The 16,715-nt window shown below is 39.9% G+C and overlaps 1 protein-coding gene across 4 annotated transcripts in view; it reads left to right on the top strand.

The window, feature by feature from the left end:
* Positions 1-1,516: 1,516 nt before the first annotated feature.
* Positions 1,517-16,715, top strand: part of LOC109084906 (plexin-A4) — a 202,418-nt gene continuing 187,219 nt past the window's right edge. Inside the window, exon 1 of one of the 4 annotated variants that reach the window (XM_042722756.1) lies at positions 1,517-2,097. The gene's annotated coding sequence lies outside the window, so the exon portion shown is untranslated. Of the gene's footprint in view, positions 2,098-5,394; positions 6,286-6,585; positions 6,730-16,715 lie in introns of those variants that run through there. The other 3 variants (XM_042722757.1, XM_042722759.1, XM_042722758.1) reach the window with 3 other exon arrangements.

Here is a 16,715-nt window from a genome sequence, read left to right as displayed (position 1 = left end):
CTGTATCCATTTAGGTCAGCACATCTTGAGCATTTATCACCATTATACCAAAGATGTGTATTGATTATTGGCCGTTTAAGATTGATTCCTCAGTTTTTAAATGTCCTAAAATCTATTTGCTATTTTTCACTGTGCATGCAAAACATGCACAAGGCCATGCTAACTCATTAAGATGTACTATTTTCTTCAACTATTCATTTATTTAAATTGGATAATTGGAAAGAATCGACCCACTGGATGACCGGAGCATCTTCACTATCCCCAAGTAATTATATGTTAAACATTTAAACACTAAATCCTTAACATCAGCCCAAAACACCTCCACTGGTGCCTTTAAAACAGTTTATTAGTTCGGCCTTCCCAAATACTTGATACACTGGAGGGTGTTTCTGAATATTCCCATGGGTCATCTCTCATGCAAGCCTCTGAGCAAGTACTGCTCACCTTGTGCACTGAAGTTAGGAAATGACTCACGGGGTGCTAATAAATCAGTTTTGTTATACAAGCCAATTAAGCCAAACAATTTGAAAAACTATTTAAATGTTTAAAAAAATGGGATGAAGAGTTTACATTAAAGAAGAACACAAGCCTGGTTTACATTTCAGCATTGTACAAACAAATGAATATCAGGTTCAACGAGATCTGAGCAGAATGCTGTCTTTAGGAATGAACACAAAACATTAAGAAAGGTGGTTGTCTTTAGGTATAAATGGATGGTGCTATTTTGCATTTCTTCCATATCAAACACACTTACAACTCATTAGCTCATTATTTCATGCTTTGCATCCCAAAATGACTGTCAAATAAGAGAGACATTAAAAATATAAAGTAGAGTCCTTCAGGACTAGGACTATGGCCCACTGCATGAGGGTCTGTCTGTGGCAGGGGGTCTGATGGAATATGGATGCAGTACTGTATGGGCCTGCAGGTGGAGCTGTGATGCAGTGTTTTGAGAGCTTGGCGTTCAGGAATATTGCAGTGAATCAAGCATACCATGATGCCAACCAGTATTTTTCATATACAGCGAGGTGGAAAAGTTTGTCAGATTATTGGTTATGAAAGTAATGGACGTGGCGAAAAATCATAGAAACCCGTTGGACTATATTTAGATCAAGTCTGCAATGCGATTTTATGAAATGTTTAATATTTTATTTCAACTCAAAGAGTTAATATCCTATTAAATAACATTTGCACGTTCTTTTTGTTAATTACATTAACATCATCGCTTGGATTGATTTATTTACGAATCTATTTTGATTAATATCTGATGAATAAAATAATGAGCGTAAATAAATTAGTGTAAAGCTAATCTCCTGACATGATGTTTGTATTAGCTACATGTTTACATCCTAATCTCCAAATCATTTTGTCGATTAGATATTCAAATCCGTAAACCATTCTGTCTGCAGTATTGCATTCACCCGTGTTTCCCCCCCAAATCCGTGCCACTGTGTAATGCACGCATTATAGACACATTAAAAGACATTGGGGTGCAGCGTATGCCTCATTCATGCCAGCCGCGCGCGCTGATTGCAGCCAATGAAATTTTACAATTAGCCCAATCAGCGGCCAGATTCGGGATGTCACTGCGGGCGAGTCAGGAGGGTTTGTAAAACAAGACAGTCGCGCTGCGTCTTAGCAGAAAGCCACTGACTCACGCCTCTCCTCTGGTACTTGGGAGTCAGCTGCGACCCAGCAAACTCAGAAACAGCCTCTCTGACCGCAGCGCGCGTTCTCTCGCTCTCTCAACTGCTGCACGCGGGATTCCGGTTGCCGTTTCAGCGCGCTTTAAATTCTGTCAATCGGCGCTTCATGATGGAAACTATAGCGTGAGCGGCAATTTTAACGGTCACCAGCGCTTCAGCTTAGTCGTTGATGGGATTCTGCAGCTCGTTTGTCGTTTCTTCCTGGGGAAATTAAACGCGGAGGATCTTTTCGATAGAATTAAGAGTCGCTGATACGCGAAAGCCACCAAGTCGAGTGTTTTATTTGTGGCTGTGTTTGTGGAGTAAGTGAGTTGGGATTCCTGTGAAGGTGCCCATCATCCGCAGTGTGAGCGCGACTGCGGCGGTGAGGTGAAATCCGCAGCGAGAACAGGTAAGCGCTTGACACGGGACAACCGTATAAACGGGATTGGCGTTTTACATCTTGAACTTGTTATTTAACGGAATAATGCATGGGAAAGGTTATTTGAGCAGGTAAGCGAAGCACATTACCTGCGATGTAGTATAAGGGCGTGCTGTGAGGAGGCAATGCAGCATCCGCACCCGCGCGTTACAGGGTTGCGTGATGTTTTACTCTCTGGAGCTTTTACATTTAAAACAGCATATGGAGAGTGTTTTAAACTGCTAATTTACAATGTGTAGTGCTTTATGAAAAGCGCACAAGCGCATACGACTCTTAAAGGGATAGTTCACCCAAAAATGATAATTCTGTCATCGTTTGCTTAACATCAAGTTGTTCCAAACCTTTTTTACTTTCTGGTTAGCAGATATTGTGGGCATACAAACAGTTCACTGTCACTGTTTGGTGATCAAGGGTTGTCAGTCACTAATATTATGCCTTAACATCATATCTTGTGTTCCACGGAAGAAAGTCATAGCCTATGTTCGGAACAACATGAGGTGTAGTAGGCTTAAATGACACAATTTTTAGTGTTGGCCGAGATATGTTTATAAGACTTAACACGTTTAGATTAGGATATGCTGTTCCATTTGTCTCATCATACAAGGCTTAAGACGTGACTTAAAACACAAAGTCGAGCTGACGCAGTTCGCATGATATTCATTTTACGCACATGTTTCTCCGCAAAAGCGCTGTTTTGGAAACACTCTTTATGGCAGGCCAGTGATGAAACGCTACAAACAGCGCATATGGGACGGTTAAAAGTCCGTTTCAGGCATGCGGCTGTCCCGCGAGAGCGTTAACTAGAGAGCGCAACTCGCTCTCTGAGTCGCGTACGTGAGCGCTGCTTCTCAGCGTGCGCCCTTTACCTGACGGCGCAGGGTGGAGAATGAGCGGCTAGGATACGTGAGATTTTACCCTCAGCATTACTGGCTAATACCAGTAATGTTATGTTTAGACACTTAGAGTCTGATACAGTGGTTGTCTGTTATCGTGCGTAATTTTCAGTCATTTCATCATGGTCATCAAAGTATAGAGGTCCGTTTTAAGCGCTCATGATGGTACGCGTCACTCTATCTATCTATCTATCTATCTATCTATCTATCTATCTATCTATCTATCTATCTATCTATCTATCTATCTATCTATCTATCTATCTATCTCCATTTTTTTTATAGGCTACTGGTCTATTTACACACACAGTTGCAATTATGGGTGGGTTAAAAGTTTTCCCTAATTTACATGTGAAATCAGGGGAGGCTGCAGTAATGTCATGACTCCTGTTCAGAGAGGGAGCCGCTGACCATTTCCATTTGAGCCATTGTTTTGTGTCTCAAAGCAACGCATCTGCAAACCCTTATGTCTGCCTCAATGCAGCATAGATCAGCTGAGGACACATCTAATGCATGTTTCTGATGTTCAGTTTGTCCGGTGGACACGTCACCAGTCCTCTGCCCTCACCGCTGTGGAAGTGAGCATCATCTTTAGTAACCCATCACTGCTGTTTGCCAACCGTGTAATTGGCAGATTTTCATTGACTTATACGTGAACTGTTTTGTTATACTCATCTTTAGTCGGCGAGAGTGTGAGTCTGTGGGGTTTGTACTGGAATCTAAAGTAATCATAGGAGTTCACACGCTTGTGGTGAGTGGTATTTCTGTAAGGATTCTATTCATAGTGGGACTTCAGTGTTCACAGCCGCTGACTGTATCCAGAGGTTTCTGCCTATAAATTATGAATTCATGAAGATTGTGTTAATGAAGTATTTAAGCTTTTGTGAACTGAGTGGAATTTGTTCTCTTTAGAGGCTGATAAGAAACAAGGCTTTTGTACTGTGAGTGTACGTTGTGTCAGCATGTGGCCAATTATGGCTTGCTTTTTAATAGAGTAAAGCTATAGGTGAATGCCAGTATGTGTGTGCATTTACATTCAACAATATGGCAGTTTTTTTTTTTGCATCCGTTTGTTAAAAGTGTAGGTGTGGATGAATGTGTTAAGCACTCCGTGCATGCTTTTGCAGTCAGAGTGCCCCTGAGTTTCAAGGAGAAACAGCAAGTACCATCAGACTGTGATAAAACACGAAACTTAATCATTTCACTGCGTTCCAGTGGCGTCACAGCCTTGAACGTGTGACAGTCTGCTTGTCTCTCTGCCCCCAGAGAGCTTTCAGAGACCTTAAACACAGTGCTATCTGCAAGGATGAATATAATGCTGACATTTTTCAAAATCTTTCTTTTCTTGGCCATAGTTAGAGATAAGCTTAGAATAGATAGAATGGAGATAGAATGGAATACGGAATGCACTGAATGTAAACACAATATTATTAATGATATGAGAGTGAGACTTAATAAAATATTTGAAATAAAGCTGTTGGGATGAGAGTCCACTGGACTGTAAGAGTGTTCACTCTTCAGTATGAACTCAGAGCAGCTGACATGAGGCTGAATGACTGGTTTGGGAACTGGTGAATGACTCTCTCTGTCCGTTCTTCCAAAGAAGAGCCGCCCCCTCTGTTCTTATAGGTTGCTGATTGGCTGTACCAGCCAATCAGGTTTAAGTTTTTCTTTCGCTCTCCAAGACAACAGCATCTGTATTTGAGTTTGGTTATTGCTCTGTTTATGCTCTCTAATTGGCGCAGTTATGGTGAGAATAATGGCAACGTAATGGCATCTTCTAATTAAAAGTATTATCCAACTTTATCATTTCAGTATTACACTCATGTACAGCCATATATACTGTAGAGCAAATCCCAACTACTTGACTTTTGTTGCAAAATATAACTACTATTGCTAAGCTCTTTACAAAAAATTTGATACAAGTATGTTTAACTTTATCTGCATACATACAGTATATACTTGCAAATGGCGAGATATACTATATAGCATTTCTCAACAGCTTTATTGCTTGTATTGACACAAAATGTGTCTCTGGACCACAAAACCAGTCATAAGGGTCATTTTTTTGAAATTGAGATTTATACATAATCTGAAAGATGGATAAATATGCTTTCCATTGATGTATGATTGTCCAAATGAAGTTCTTGGCAATGCATATTACTAATCAATAATTAGGTTTTGATATATTTACGGTAGGAAATTTACAAAATATCTTCATGGAACATGGTCTTTACTTAATATCCTAATGATTTTTGGAATAAAAGAAAAATTGATCATTTTGATCCATACAATGCATTTTTGGCTGTTGCTACAAATATTCCAATGTGACTTATGACTGGTTTTGTGGTCCAGCATCACAAATGTAAAGTATATTATCACCCAACTATAAGGCATGCAGATATTATAAACGTCGTCCTCTTGATTTTCCATAAAGCTTCTCTGGAACAATGACTTGACATTGGTTAGCTCTTCTATGGAGTTTATAGATTTGCTGTTCTGTATACTGTGAGAATGTGTATATCTTTACCTATGACCCAATTAATTATCAGCTCGATGAGTTGACTTCAGGAAAATGATCTTGAACTGCATGAGCTTTGATCATAAAGATGTGTGCAATTTGAACAGCTCGGTAAGACACAATAGCCAACAGAAATCTAAGAGGAAAAAAAATCAATTTTTGTAATCTTGTTGTGCTTAATGAGACTCTGCTTGACTGTTTCCCTCTACTGGCCTGTTGAAAACGTGTTTGGGCATGTGTGGTTGAGCAAAAAGTACCATGTACCTAACCCTTCTGCTGTGACTTATCGTTCCACTATTTATGTTAGCTTAGCAAAAAAACACGTCCTTGATTTTTGTCCTGTGTATTTAACATGCAGTGTTTCTTTGGGAAGTAAATTAACCTTGTACCTGGAAAGTGTTTTGTGCCTTGGCAGAGCACAAAGTTTATTTGCGCAGTAAATATTTGTGTTAGGAATGTAGAGAGAGTTTCTAATTGTAGATCTGTCCATGCATATGCACATATGCTCATGTCATGTGCGGTTCTGTGTGCGACTGGATGGGATTGTCTGTAGGTAAATGTGTGAATTGCGAGTGACAGTTCTGTCTGCTTGTGACATCTTCAGAATAGACTCCTGCTGTGCGTCCCCCATGTCCCACCGTGTGTGAGTGCTGGTGAGTATGTGAGTGCGTGTGTCTGTGTGGATAATGAGGAGAGAGTGATTTCCTCCAGTGAGAAACTCCTCTTCCTGTCACCACTGTTGCACACGTGAGTCCCATTACGAAACCACAGGCTTTCAGTCTTTTTGTATATCTGCTTTTTTTTTTTAAAACCTTTTGATTTTGCCTTTTTTTTTTTTTTAAATGCTGTCTTTTTTTATACAACTTAAGCCTTGTGTTTACAATATGTTTCTGTAGGTTGCATGTGTAAATTTCACTAGCACTTCATTTGTGTGCTGCTGATTATACAGTGATGGAAATGTAATAAGAGAAAGCTAAATTTTTTTGAAGTTTTTGTTGTGTTATTGCTTAAAAGTGTTTAAAGTTCTATGTTAGACTTCATACACGCATGCATTGTGATTTTAGCTTAGTGGCTAAACATCTGGGCTAGTAAATCAAAGGTTAAATGTTCAAATCCATGAACTAACACCATTGTGCGCTGAACCTTAAACCCTGTTCACACTGCTGGCATTTTTGAAGCAGAAAAGCAAACGTAAGTCATTGTTTTTCAATGAGAGTTTCTTGAAACATTGTCAGATGTTGTCTGCTTTCTGAATGATTTTATGCATTGATGATTGTTCATTTTGTTCATGATAAAACATTATGCGCTGCTGCAGTGTTCTGTATACAAGTGTTTTCTTTGCAATATTGGTGCCTTTTCAAATCGGTGATCTGTCTAATTTATAATCAGATTTTCCAAAAGCCATGCAGCGGCAGCAATGTTACTAGCAGCTATCAGTACAGTGTCATTGTGAACAGGGATTTAGGTTGTTCCAAATTTGAAACATTGTTACGATGAACTTGGTGATGTGACCTTTCCGTGTATTTTTAGTAAAATATCTGAGGAAAGAGAGCAGAACAGAGTATTTCTGGTGCAGATCTTCCCATGGGTTAGGTCAGGAGGATTACATCCTTCTATACCGGCTTTTATATTTGCCTCTGCTAAGCCATGCGTGATAGGTAATAAATTAGTATTGTTTCAGATGCATGAAATGATTTGAAACTTGCAGACATGCATACGTATCTTGTTCCTTTTGTAGGTGAACTTGCTCTTTGAAACGTCCACCTTAAGTCTCAGTTTTAAAGTGGCATCAGTGCCAGCAAATGTGTATGAGTTTTAAGCAAGATTTCTCGTTCTTGCAAAAAGAGAGAGAAAAGATGAAGCAAGATTGTCATACTGGTTTTCTATTTGCTTTTTAATATATCAGTTGTGTTCAGGATGTCAGCAACATTTCTATTTTGCCATTAATATCCACTCATGAAAACTTTAGGATTCTCTAATGATGCACTTGTCCTTTGCTGTTATAACAGTGAAATGTACTCATGTTTTGAAGTGAGTCAACTTCCTGTTTAGTGTTTGTCTGGAAGATAGACCGAGGTGTGTCTTCTTTTGTCGTTATGCATTCTGGGTTGCCAACGTTGGGTTTAATTCCTCTTGACAGTGAGCATCGGACTAAACAAACTAACATGTTTTTTGCTGTCTTGATTTGTGCAGGCATAGGTGAATCCATTCAGCGTATTGCAACCATGTTATGAATGTCTATACTACATAACAGATGCATTGAAGCTTGGCAGTGTGTATGTCTGCAGTTGCATTCGTGTATTCAGTCTGTCAGTGTGTATGTGAGTTTCTTTCTCTGTGTTCTGTGCATTAAGCATCTCCGTTGTATCAGTGTGCTTCAGTCCGTCAGCCACCCACTCACACATCTATAAGTGTTCCCATGGAAACATGACTTTTTAGCTCCATTATCCTTCTTAATGTACCTCCCCACACGCAGATGTACACATACAAATCCCAAATGCAGTGTGGGCTAGAGGGCGCCAGTGAGTCTGTCATCATGAGTGTTGATAAAATGCAGGGGGGGAATGATCAAACTTGTCAAATCAACATGGTTCATGGAATGGAATCAGACACTGAATGCTGATTGAGTATTAAGCCTTATTCCTCATTTTAAGAATCAACATGTTTTTCAGGATTTTGTATTGTGTTATATTTCCAAACATTTCAGAGATGCAGACAAGAAACTACTGCTGTCACATGATCCTTCCCACCAGTGTTTTATGCCCTTGGCATCCCACATTCTTCCAGCGCCTTCAAGATAAGCGTTTTCAAGCCCTCATTGGATGCGCTTCACAAGTCGTCTTATTTGGTGCAGCTAACATGAATGAAGATGATATTAGAATCTTGTCAGAGCAATTCATGTCACCTTAGTGCCATGGGATGGAACATCCGCTTAGAGTAAAAAGGAAGGTAAATGTGGTAAACACACAGGTTATTTCCACTTTTCCAGTGTCACTGTGATTTAGCTTCTGGGGAGCGGTCATGCATGCTCACCAAGACCCCTCGGATTCACTTGCACAAGAAATGTGACGTGGTTAAGCATGTAGAAAATCAAACTAAACAGCCTGACCAACTGCAGAGAGGGAAAGAAAAGAGGAATGGATTACTTTTCCTTCATCCCAAACCACAGGAGCCCCTGCTGAAAGGACTCGAAAGCAGCCTTGCGTGTTTACGCCAAGGGCTCTGACAAACAGAGCGAGCAAGGAAGGTAAATAGAAAACAGAATGGAGTGCTATCTTCCGGTCCCGACTCTTGCACGCAGATGAGGAGGAGAAGAGTGCTGGCGTCAGGCCAGGCGCAGAAAGCTGGGCGCAGCAGCACCCGCCGCTCATTCAATGAGAAAGTTGTGGCAGAAAGTTAAGCTAGTGATTCTGCAGGCAACCACGGACTGCATTTACATTTTGTTTTGTATAAAATGCATATTGATGTGGCTCATCTGCATATGTTTTTTTGTAGTCACTTGTATTCTACCAGCAGTGGACAATAGCTTATCTGTCTACTCACACGCAAATGGATGGAAGTGAGAATATCATGGTTAGCCATCATCAAAGAAGCTTCTGTGTGCCTCTCGTTCTTCATTATCTCTACATACAACACCCATGACAGTTTGCCTCCAGCCCATTACCAATGTGACATCTTCACTCACGCTATATACTCGTGGGTCTGTGTGTGTGTGCTCATGCGAACGTCTTTGTCATCGGCACTTGAATGGTGGTATGGAATATCAGTTTGACCAGGAAACCAGACAGTGATGGTTTTGTGACATTGCGTTGCTTTTACCTTTATGGATACGTCTGGACCATAGAGCTTTGGAGTGGGAAGTAAAGGAATAATTCATTTTTGAGTGTGTGTGAGAGTGGGAGAGAGAGTGCGCACTCACTCTGTTTATTGATGACTCATACACTTTAAATGCGAGTCCTCCAAAATGCCTCTAAATGAGTGAGTCATTTCTTGAACTCATTCTTATCAGTAATTTAACAGCTATGGTTGTCTGAATATTGTGTTATTAGAATAACTTCATAAGACTTGACATAAGCAGATATTGACTTGACTCGCAGCATGATTCCTCAAAAACCAGCTGTAAGTATCACAATAGCGCTAATGTAAGCAGTCTTGAAATACAAGGTAAATCAATTTGTTTTGCATGGGGTGGAGAAATCCAATAAAATTCCATCCATGCAAAAATTGTCCCCTTGTTCTTAAACTCTCTGCTGCCTTATGATTATGCTGGCTGACTTTGTCGACTGCTGTGTTGCTAATGTTATTTGATATTTGATTCGTCTCCTGTCGCTCCAAGAAGTAAAACACATAGACGCAATGTTTTTCTTTTCTTTTTTTCTGGAGGCACAATTTTAGTTGCTTTTCTTGTGACCTTTTGGAAAACTGTTTCCATCTCTATTCTCTCTCCCTCTGTCTGTTCTTCCCTTTGGTCTCACAGTTAATGTTGAGGCAGTGATTTATCACTTGTGTAAGCCTGTAAGAAAATGGGTTTTCTCTTAGAACAGAGGCGGAGCTGACAGATTCTTTGCAGTCTCACTGGCTATTACAATGTGTTTCCAAGCTGTTCCAGTGTGTTCAATTGACTTCAGTGGGGCAGTGATTTATTTTAGGCTTTGAATCTGCACACATCTGCTTTAAGATCACTAGATTTAAAGGAAAAGCTACTGACAGGGTCTTATTGCTCTAAGTGTGTTAGAATTCAGCGGTCATGTTCCTAAAGTATGTCCACTCTCATCAGCTCACTGGCAACAAGAGGGAAGAGGCTTCATTGTTTATGGCCAGGGCTTGTGTCCAGTCTTAAGGGCTGTTTACCCCGAGGATGATAACTTTAATGATAATTTTAACTGTCAAGTTTTAATAATCATTCTAATTCCGTGAGAGCAGGGAAGTCCACACCACAGCTGTAATGATAAAGAGTGAGGGGAATTATATCGTTGGAATTACTTAATGATAAATGATAAAATCATTGAACCCACAGATGACAAAACTGCAGTGCACATTAATAAACAGAACGCTGTATGTTGGTGTGAATTCAAATATAGTTATTGTTCTTGATGCAATGCTCCAAATGGAGTCTTTCCCACATTTTATGTACTTTGAGGGGAGATCTGTAAAATAGACCTGGACACACACAAAATAAATGTGGCGAATGACAAGATTTACATGTCTTTTTGAAATTTAAATTGGGATTTCTGAGACTCTTTTGAATGGAGAATAACTGGAGGAAAGCTTCCAAGATTCCACCTAAGGAACACTGAGATGAATATGCGTGTGTGTGTGTGTGTGTGTGTGTGTATGTGTGTGTATGTGTGTGTGTTTGTGGAGAATGGGAGGGAATAAGTTGGATTACCAGTGTTGAATCCAGTCGTGTGTATCAGGGCCCCAATCCCAAGATTATTCCATCCCCCTCACACACACACACACACACACACACACACACACACACACACACACACACACACACACACACAAATTAAAAACACAGTTTAACGGTTTATAATAATCAGTTCTAAGCTTGTGATTATCAGGCATTCATGTCTAAGAAGTTAATCTTACAGGTCCAATTCATCCAACACTATTGGATGAGATTGAGTATTAATACTGTATGTAAACCAGTGCTAGATGGGTCACATCCAGTTCATCTTGTAGAATATGGCTCTAACAACGACAAAATCATACATACCCTGCTTTGGATAATTGGTTACAAAATGAATGTGAATGTCTCCCACATCTTCCTTAATATGGACTGTGTTGGCTGTTGGCTGAGACCATATCTGACTATATTTGTTTTTACATGCTTGCCCTCCATACATCATTATTCAGCTCACTTTGACTGTGCAATTTGCCTTTGGGATAAAACTGTTGGTTCCATAGAAAGGAAAAAGCTAGGAAGCTGTTCAGTTACTGATCTAGGGCCAGCTGTTGCCATCTAGTCACATTCATTATTAAAGACAAAACTAAGCTCAAGTCAGCTGAAACCTCTAGCCATCTTTCCTTTTAGTTGATGATAAGTGGCATGTAGTGATGACAGTCAGACCCCACCTCCGGCTGGCCCAGCACACATCAGCACTGTATTAGAGATCTGCTGTGTGGGAAATGAACTTTTACGATCTCTGATTTATTACCTGCATCAGTGCCTCTGAAACGCCCCAGGATTGCTTTGAGGAAAGCTGAAGGGAAAAGCCTTCAGTCTGGGTGAGAAATCAAATCTACACCTCCCATCGACCCCCACCACACACATCACTGCTGTCCCTCACTGCTGCAGCTCACGTGTGTGTACGCTATGAAGGCATGTTTCTATGTTTGTGTGTGTGTATGCAGTTATATGTCAGCACTGTCACTTCTTGTGTATGTTGTGCATTAGTTGCAGGGAATATATTTTGTTTTACATTTATGCTAATATGTGTGTTTACTGTATATATTTTTATATATATATATATATATATATATATATATATATATATATATATATATATATAAATTGGACCAATTTATTGGCAATATTTCACATTGGCCAGTTTTTCTCGTATCACTTGCATTTCATAAACTTGCAGCTCAGCTATACTACATATTTTTGCTGTAACGCTGCAGATTCAGCAGCACTGCTCCGAAACACTAGTGTGCTGAATATATTTGCTGTGGAAGTGGCTAACGTTTTAATTTAAGGTGCTGAACTGTGCATTTGTCTCACAGCAAGTGTTGGGATCATAAATAAGACTTCCTCTTAAACACTGAGAGGTGACCTCTCATGAATACCATTGAAAACTAATCAAGTAGTGTAAAAAAAAAAATGTTCACAGATTGAGCAGAAAGAAAGAACATAGAAAAGCCAGAGGAGAGCACATAAAATTTTCAGTGTGCAGGTCTAACGTGGTGTGACTGACCAAGGATATGATTTGAGCTCCCCGCATCTTAAATGTGGAAGTGAAGAGCGAATGAGGAAATGTGTGGAACGTGTTGAGACTCAGACCTTCAGGTGAAAGAGGAAAGGCCTGATTTGTCTACACGTTCTGCTTCTCTTGTCTAAAGACTTTTTAGGAGCATTTGGGAGTTTGAAAGATACACTTGGTTAGGATTTGGTTGGTTAAGCAGCCATTGAAAACTGGAAACCTCTTGTTTACTTTCCAAAAGTGATGATAGACCAGTATATCAGTGAGGTTAAGTAATTAGCCAGTATTTGACTTCTGACTACTTTAATTCAAGGTTAGTAATGTTGTGTAAAAGTGTTAATTTCATATCCATTTTTTGTGTTTGTTGTTTAATGTCATTATTGGTGTAGATGTTTGGTCCAGCTTTGATAATGCGCCTACTCGCCATAAGGAATTAAGTGTTTAATTCAGCTGTCAGACAGACTTGTTTTGTTTTTACATCAGTGTATTTGTACACTGTTGTGTGTACTTGATAATCTGTGTCTTTTGTTGGGCTGCTTGCTCGTCTTTTGTAATCTGGATGAATGTCTAAATGAAGAAAAGGAGGATTTAAAGCCTCTGAAATGACACATAATGATTTCAGTCCTTTGTTAAAATGGAAAATTCTCCAAAAAACTCTTTACTCTCTTCTGTGGTACACAAAAGATGATATTTTGAAAAATATTTTTTTGTGTTCTACAGAAGAAAGTCATGCAGGTTTGAAACTACATTTAAGAGTTGGTGTATTATTGCAGAATTGGATGAACTGTCCCTTGATTGCACACTTCTTTGTGGTCTTCCTGAGACATCAGTTAATTGAATACAAGACCTCATCTAGTCATAATAACGAGTGACAAATAAGACATTTGTTTATATGATGAGCTGGGCATGGCAAACAGCTACAGGAAGCAGCTCGGAATCTAACCTAATAACAGGATAATGACAATAAGGATCAGTAGCTCTTCAATAGGCCTCTTAACAGTATCAAAACATCTTTATCTGAAGAGATAACATTCAATGCATTCAACGCCCATGACACTGGGCATCAGCACAGATAGCGAGCAGGTGGACCGAGTGGGAAAGAGAAGTTATGTTGATGTGCTTCTATGCATGATTGAGCGTGTATCTTTATCTGATCGTTTATCATTTCCATGTGAGTCTGTGTGAAGTGTGTGTGTGTATGTATGTGTGTTAGTCAGAACAGCCAGCCGCAGTATCTTTTTATGGTCTGCAGGAGACATGTGCCCGCTCAAGGCAGAAAGCACCCCTGACAAACATGTTTTCATCTTGGAGTAAGACCCTGACTTGTTTGATAAAGGTGTGAGAGGGGAAAAATGCATTTGTGTGTAAAAGCGAAAGGAAGTGATTTGTGTATGTGTGTGAGCGAGGGAGAGGAAGATGGATGGAAAGCGTTTGACAGAGTCAGTTTGAACCGAAAGCTGCTGTGGAGGATTACGGTCCCTCTGATCAGAGCGAGGGAGGAAATAGAAAAAAGGAAATGGGAGAGAGAGCTAGGACAGGCAGATGTCAACATGTCTCTCAGATCCACTGGATTTGTCTGACCAGCGTTTGGTCTCAATCCATTGCTTTGAAATGCCACGATTCAGGGAGAGCTGTAGTTTTGATGAATTCTGTAAATAAAAAGGAGCAAGTTTGATGCATGCAGACATCAAACACCACAATAATTAATGATAAATGCTATAATACAATAATTCAAATTAGGGCTGTGCAAATAATTAAATGCGATTATCTTGTGCATCTCGTCAGTAATGTCGGTTCTGTGATTAGTAGTAAATCTCCATCAACTGCTTTTAAATGGAGCGGCATTTACTACACAGAGCCATAGTTCACTAACAAGCTACGCAATATCGCATTCATTATCTCGGGCGATACATCGATTATTTGCACAGCCCTAATTCAAATGGCGATTCACTAGTGCCGAAGTCACTTTGACCTTGTGCTGTGCTGACCAACAATGGTTTTATAAATGTTGGCCCTTAAATTCCATGTGATTTTAGTTGATTTTTATTGACACAGAATTTACTGACACAACACATTATTTGTGTTGAGTGTGACCTTTTTGTTGCTCTCTCTCTTTTGAGCATCCTAAAGTCCCATCAGATTTTGGTGGGTGGAGCTCCTTAGTCCTCTGGGAGGGCTGTAGATAATTAAAAACCCTTATCTGTATGTGCTCGGTGTATAAACATAACTCCCTTTCTTCCTAGCATCCTTCTGTCACCCTTTTCTTTAGACACCCACATCAGGGATGAATCCCTCCATCTGTCCATAGAGGGATGAGGAGTGCAGGCTGTGCTAATGAAAGTCGAACAGGAGGATGTGTGCGTAAGCGTCTGTGTGTATGCGTGATTTTGCCTGTGCGGGTGTCAGAGTATGAGATTTTGTGACATGCCGTAATCAAAGTTGAATTGCACTGTTCTGAGATAATGCTCTTAGATCAGGGAGGATAAATTCAGGATTGTTCAGATGCCCTTGGCCCAACACCCAATCCCACACACATCTGATGAAATTCAAGGTTGAGTGTTTGCAAAGCCTGGAAAGGCTCCAGTCAAACACTCTGGTCTTAGGTGAATTTAGTTGCTTGTTCTTTTCCCATTGGTTTTTTGGACCTATGTCAATTAATGCCACCAACTGGTCTCTGAGACCTTCACTTGACCTCGTTTGACACTCAGATGGCCTGGAGTTTAGCTCGAAATGCAAAAAGTAGCATGAAAATATAGAGTCTACCACTGCCAGTATCCACCCACCTACTTGAAGCCAGGATTTAAGCAGCCTGGTGTCAACTCAGTTTGCCATACTGATGCCCAGTGTGGAGCGTATGGTGTTTGGCAATTGGTGCACATTTTAGCCAGAAGGCCATGAATGAGACAGGGAAACATAGGCTTGTTCCAGCAGATTCAATCTGAGATGTCAGAAGGTAGTGTAATAATGCAAATGCTCTTACAATGATCCTTAAGAAATCATTTTTGACTGGATTTTGAAGTCTAGATGGTTTTATTTCATGTAGCTCATAATAGACTGAAATCAATATATCTGTGTCTTGCTTTTTCCAGTTCTGTAGTCCAGTCTTTTCAAAAATGCCTTTGACTCCCGATTACACATTTTCTTGTTATTGCTGTGTTACTCTGATTATTTGTGCTGGTTTTCTGAAAGCACAAAAGAAGCTGCATCAAGTGAGACTTCACTGTCGCAGTTGTATTCTAGAAAGACAAAAAATTGGAATGAGAAGCATGAATATCCAATTATTTATCAAGTGAACAAACACACAGCTTAAACCCTAAATGTGCCGTTTCCTCACATTCCCAGAGATACTGCTTGTGTGTGGTATTAAACATGAATTCATTAGCACTCTTTGATGTGACTACTCGGCATGTGGTCTCCAGTCCATGTATATGTGTGTGTGTTGCAAGCAAGCTTTCCAATAGAAGAACTGGTTTTCTATTGGCAACATGCTGGACTGTTGGAGTATATCCGGTCTGGAGGTCAACTCATGTTTCCTGTTCAAGATACTGGGAATGCTGTATCCAATCCAACTGGCAATCTCCTAAAGCAACCTATGGGAAGAGGCTAGAATTATAAACCTCTGTTTTTGGATGACCTTGCAGATTAGCTGATCCTAAAGCCCGGCACTAGATGCATTTTTAAATATTTTACCACCATGGATTGGCATGGATATTTAACATCCAACCATGCACCGAAAAGCCTCTAGCAAACCAAGCTGCTTATTATTTTACAATAGTTTGATACCTGCACATTAATATTTCAGAGAGTTGTTGGAGCCATAGCCTAATGGTTAGTAAACAAGCTACAGGTCCATTGAGCCATAGTATTCTTATGGGAGATATAGTTTTAAGTCCTCATCCCATTATTTCCTATATTCTCTCCATATAGTTTCCCGTTGTGTCTCTACTTTGTCCTTGTAAAAAAAAAAAATAGTATGTAATTATAGAGCTTGTACATGTGATTGCTTTATGGGACGGATGTTGATTCGTCTTTTGGTTGCTGTTTGAACCCACCAACGAGCCGAGGGGTCATAATTTGTGTTTTGATTCAGCTTTACAAGACCACCATTTCCTGATGCTTGTTTTTACCTCGGCTCACATCTCCGTTTTCTCCCACTTTAAATGTAATCGCTAGTAAATGATACCTGCTGTAGTGTTTTGAAGTGGTTCTTTGCTAGACTTTTCTATCAGAGAACATTATCCCCCACTG

The sequence above is a fragment of the Cyprinus carpio genome, chromosome B4, assembly GCF_018340385.1.
Source record: "Cyprinus carpio isolate SPL01 chromosome B4, ASM1834038v1, whole genome shotgun sequence".
NCBI lineage: Eukaryota > Metazoa > Chordata > Actinopteri > Cypriniformes > Cyprinidae > Cyprinus > Cyprinus carpio.
The sequence above is the reverse complement of the archived record's forward strand: the minus strand, read 5'-3'. Positions and strand labels throughout refer to the sequence as shown.